This window comes from Triticum urartu, chromosome 7 (assembly GCF_003073215.2).
Source record: "Triticum urartu cultivar G1812 chromosome 7, Tu2.1, whole genome shotgun sequence".
NCBI classification, from domain to species: Eukaryota; Viridiplantae; Streptophyta; class Magnoliopsida; order Poales; family Poaceae; genus Triticum; species Triticum urartu.
Window position 1 is genome coordinate 242784938 of NC_053028.1, and position 5873 is coordinate 242790810.

The following is a 5873-nucleotide window of genomic DNA, read 5'->3' on the forward strand; positions in this document are numbered from 1 at the left end:
CTAATTTTTGTTATATTCCAAAATGGACAAAAAATATTTTTGCAGATTTTTTGGAGTCCGTTTACTTACCGTATCATGTACCTCCTCTTTTTCATGATTCTGGAGTGTTCCAGAAGGTTTCTTTTATATGTTCTTCCGGTGTCATAGTTTGGATAATATTGCTTTCAACATTAATGGCCATACCTGAGATATAATGCTTTATTCGTTGCCCATTAACAACCTTCGGGTTAGTACCTTCGGCATTGTTTATTTTGATAGCTCCAGATCGATAAACCTCCTCGATAACATAGGGTCCTTCCCATTTGGAGAGAAGTTTTCCTGCAAAGAATCTGAAACGAGAGATGTACAAAAGAACATATTCTACAACTTTGAACTCACGCTTTTGGATTCTTTTATCATGCCATCTTTTAACTTTTTCTTTAAATAACTTGGCATTTTCATAAGCTTGGGTTCTCCATTCATCTAATGAGCTAATGTCAAATAGCCTCTTTTCACTAGCAAGTTTGAAATCATAGTTGAGTTCTTTAATTGCCCAATAAGCTTTATGTTATAACTCAAGAGGCAAATGACAAGCTTTTTCATAAACCATTTTATAAGGAGACATACCCATAGGATTTTTATATGCTGTTCTATAAGCCCAAAGTACATCATCTAATTTCTTAGACCAATTCTCCCTGGACCTATTGACAGTCTTTTGCAAAATTAATTTTATATCTCTATTGCTAAGTTCAAATTGACCACTAGACTGAGGTGTAAGAGATATGCCCTAGAGGCAGTAATAACAGTTATTTTGTATCTCCAAAGTTTGTAATGAATGTTTAGCTTCCATGCTATAACTGCAATGATTCTCGAGTCTGCAATATCCACGAGGCTCAGAGGGAAACTCATATGCATGTGTGTTGTACTAAACGGTAAAAATGTATTCCTAGTCTTGCCTCTAAGACTGGCTCATGTATTGCATGATGATCCTGTTTTCCTGATCATGGGCATGTCTATGCTGGCAATTTTGAGGGCACGATGTTGGTAGAACACTTGTGTTGAATTGACCCAAATTGATGTTAAGATATGAGATTCACTTCGTCACAAGTTTATGGTTAATATCAGAGATAGTTAATGTTTGCATAATTCCTTAGACCATGAGAGTATCGAGTTCCTTTGTGCTTGCTTCATGAACTTTGGTGTTTGTTAAACGTCATCCGTATACTCGGTAGCTATTACTGCGGCTTACGGGTTCATGGAAAAGTATGGCAAGTTACAAGATAGCTCAAGATTGGGATTTTCTCGTCCGACGATGGAGAAATATTCTTGGTCCCTCTCGGTGTTATAGTGTCCATAATTGTCTGGCCAGACACCTTGTGATTTGATCACCGGGATGCCGGAACACGGAAACGAGAAAACAGAACAAAACCGGTAGCGAGGTAACTTGCATGGTGGACAAATTGTTTGTCCATGGGGATGCAATAAATCTCACCTCGGGTGTTTGTGACATATCACGAAGTAATAGGAATAGCTCACTGCAACTGGAGGTTCACTCGAATATTTATTCGTGTGGGTATAGGGATCAATATGGGTGTCCACGGCTCCGATGTTGATCATTGATCGGAAGGGGTTCCGGGTCATGTCTATACTTCACCGAACCTATAGGGTCACACGCTTAAGGGTCATCCATCTGCTGAATACTAGACAGGGAGTCTGAGAGAAAATCACCGAAAAAATTTCGGACACCAGAAAGGTTTCGGACAGCGAAAAAGTTCCGCAGAGAGAGGTCATCGGATGAGTTTCGGTGAAACCAACACTACAAAAATATGTCAACTTGCGACTATCACTATTGGTCACTGAATGGTCATTGTTTTCCACTTGTGACCTAAAACAGATGGTTAAAAGCTGGCTGTCGTAAACTAAAATTTACGACCTTCTCTGTGAGAAGGTCGTGGACGTTTATGACCAAAACAAAAGGTCATGGGTTCAATGACCTTTTGCTTTGGTCACTAGCTGTCTGGCCAGGTCACGTCGGATCCGACATGGGAAGCTGACGTGGCAAAATTGCGACCAATTGAAAAGGTCGTAAATTAGAATCGGCCCGGTCCAATTTGGTGTTTTAGATGGGCCGAGCCCAACAATTTAGCCTTTTTATATATTTTTTCTTATTAATTTTGGTCAGCTATATGGGCCAAGCCCTACAATTCAGCCTTTTTATTTTCTGGGCCTAGGCCATTTTGCATTCCATTTCATTAAGCCTTTTGTTCTTGTTTTTCATAAATGCACAACATTCCAATCCACTATTGTTTGGGCCATAGCCTTTTTAGACCCGAAATATTACTTGGTCCAATACAACATGTTCGGTCTTTTTCATTCACAGATTTCAATTTTACACATATCAACAGAAGACAATAAATAATTCTCGATTAAATTATTAAATACAAAATCATTTTCTCAAATATTCACAACATCACATACATGTTTGCATGTCCAACATCATATACACGGTTGCAAACTAGCAACATCAACAACATCAAATATTCAAAACATGGCGGCAAACTAGCAACATCAACTAAAACTGTGGTCCGCATCTCGAGGCTTCCTTGATCTTCTGTCACAGCACCAGCATCCTTAAAAACATTAGATCCTGATGTACATAAACTATTAGTGAGATACATTGGGAGTTAAATTATTGCCAATAAAAAATATCGAGACAATTATACGTAGATGCCCAAATGCTTCAGTTCATTAAACACTAAGCAAGGCATAGCAAAAATTCCAACAACTTGATAGCAACACATTAAATTGTTGTTCTACACTTCCACTACGACATTCAAGCTCATGTTAGGCACCAACAATACTAACCTACAGGTACCAGCATGGTATATTGGTACAAGTGCATGTCATGCAATGAACGACAATGTAACACATTCACCTGAAGAAAAGTACTGTACTATTCTACTACCACGACCATCCATTGAACTGACAGCATCTAACAATACTAGTAAGCCCACACGGACTAACATCACAAAGCAGGAGAGAATAAAGGGAATCAAGACTTGATGATGATAGTGTTGACAATGATCTGATTGGAATTATCAAGCAGAGCAAAACAGCAGCATGCCCATCAAGTCGCAGCCCTGAAGAAAGAAAGAACTAATAGGGTCAGCTACTAATTTATTCAGAATTGAGAGTTGAACAATCATCAGAAAACTAAAGATACTACTCAGCCAACTAAATAACACATGATTCAGTCACACTGTATAATTCTGACTATAATATAACAAGAGAACTGAAGATACTACATACTTAGAACTCAACTAATAAGTGAGAATGATCCAATCTGATGCAAACAACTGATTTTATTTGTTGATGTTACAAAAGTAAGTGTATAAAACAAACTTCAGCAAACAAGCTTTGATTTGCTGCTCCAAATAAAGGACCCTGGGATTGGGGTGCTGATCACATAAGTAAATAAAAGTAGTACATCTCCAAAACCTTAAATATGGCATCAGCTTCTCAGATCACAAAGGGAAATGAACAATAGTATATGTCTGAATTTATAGCATCACACATAAGGTCTAAATTTATACTATGTTCCTTTAGTAGCAAGAGCTGGTTCATGTCTAGCTTGTATTGCAGATAACTAGTACATTTTTCACACAAAAAATAGGATTGCAGTATATATTCACAGTATGTAAGAATACTTGGATTAACAGACTAATCAACCATCAACAAACACTTCACAGTACCAACTAACACTTCACAGTACCAAAAAAATGGGGTGGCGCTCACCACTTCGGATGTGCAGCAGCCATGAGGGCTTCTTCCTGTTCCACCTGCAACAGCGGCAGCGGCAGCGACGGCGGCAGCTTCTACAGATCTGAGACACAAAACAAAACGCAGGCAGGAGGAATCAGAGGGAGGGGAGATGAAGAACATGGCAGGCATTTATATGATGGCAGTACATAACTACATATGAAACAAATAGCAGTCCATACTTGCATCATCATGTGTATAACAAAATCACGGTGGCCTCTACAGACAGCACTACTAGAGTAGAGAGCCAAACATAATAATTCTACCAGGATACAATGTAAACACAGAGTCACACCATTGACAGATTAAACCTTACAACATGTTTGGTGGCTTAGTGGGCAGATGTATGCATGCACAAAAGGGGGACACTTTTTCAATCAAACTGAAGAAAAATGCACATCATTCAGTAACCAGTACAAATCCCTGTAGTTGTAGGTGCATGCATGGTGTAACAATGAGTAATCAATAGCATTTCAGAGTTGTGCAGTTACTAGTGCGTCCTCCTCTGTTTACCACCCCACACATGGGCATGAGAAAATTGCTAAAAACCACTGATCCTGTGCTAATATACTTGGAAGATATGGCATATGATGGCATGCAGTGGATATGAAACAAACAGGACTCCACACATGCACATGAAGGCCTGCAGTACAAGGGGGTTCGGAGGAGGTGGGAATCATACCTAGCAGCAGCGTGGCCGGACTCTACCCAGCAGCAGCAGTAGGCCTGGCCTGGCCTTGAGGTCCGGCGCGTCCACATGAGGGGCGACGGTATGAGTACCCCTCCTGCTTCCTCAGCCGCCTTATTAGGGCTTCGGGGTGGCAGGCCAGGCCGTCCCTTGTCGCTGGGCGTCGTTGTCCACTGTCAGCTCTAGCCACTCCATGGCGCCGGGGCAGGGGATGAAGCGGCCATTGCGTCCATGGAGCACCGCATCAAATGAATGAGGACTCCTAGAACAATCAGAGAATGAATGAATGTGAAAGTCTGGAACACAAATGGCATGCATATAGATCCCAAGGACAAGCAAACTGTAACAAACATACTTAATTGAGCAACTAGTTGCTGATGGAGCGTCAAAGCTGAACCTAGATATATCACACAGATGCGCATATGATCAAAATTAACTTCAAAGGTTTGATAATCGAACAACATACTACCAACACCCAATCACAGCAGTTAGAACTTTTGAATAATATGTATAAAAATATCAATGTTTAACAATTTATACAGATCCTACGGAACACAACAAGCAAGCAATCGACATATTGGTAATGATGAAACATAAAAAGAGAGGTATATCCAACACCGTGCAAAAACTATATAACACAATCATATATGTTTATGCTCTTGTTCAGAGTACTACTGACTGACCCCAAAACAAAGCATCACAGCAAAGTACTTCGACAGGAGATATGATGCATCATGAACATTATGTGGCAAATTAGTACCGGAAAAGGGGACAGAAGACTAAATACTCATGAAACTAGCTGCGCAATAGGTAGCTAGTCGGAACCAAACAGACCAAGACAAATAGGAAGTAAGCTACATCCAAAATCTACCAATTCAGCGCCGAGGACCGAATGTAACTGTTAAAGTGTTAAACAACACTGTCCAAAATACAGTACCCAGCTAGCCTAGCAAATGTAGTGTTAAGTTGCTGCCAATCTTCCAAAATTTTACTGTCATCCATGCGTGATTTGGTCAGTGTGGAAAGGAACTGGAGTAATGAAGAGAGAGAGAGAGAGAAGCAGAGTTAGTTACCTTCATGTCATCCTCGATCTTGGCGACCTGGGACTGGATGGTGGCGATGGTCTCCTTGAGCGAGGCGTTGACGGGGTACTTGCAATTGTCCCACATGAACCTGCATCCATTCGGCACAGCCAGGGTACGCAAGCAGTGGAGGGTGTGAGGAATAAAGAATGTAAGCAGCGGCATAGGGCAAAGGCAGAGACGGACCTGGTGAGGTAGCTGTCGACGGGGACGCCGTCGACGGTGAGGGTGCCGGGCTCGACCCCTCTAGCGCGCTCCAGGTCCTCGATTTGCCGGCGGATCTTGTGGGAGACACCCTCGATGAA

At 41.1% G+C, this 5873-nt stretch overlaps 1 long non-coding RNA gene across 1 annotated transcript; it reads right to left on the reverse strand.

Moving 5' to 3' along the window:
- Positions 1–5132: 5132 nt before the first annotated feature.
- Positions 5133–5642, reverse strand: LOC125524135. Its single transcript, XR_007290561.1, has 2 exons — positions 5560–5642; positions 5133–5477 (listed from the first exon to the last, which is right to left on the reverse strand). It is a non-coding gene; the product is annotated as an uncharacterized LOC125524135 (long non-coding RNA).
- Between the last annotated feature and the right edge of the window lie 231 nt (positions 5643–5873).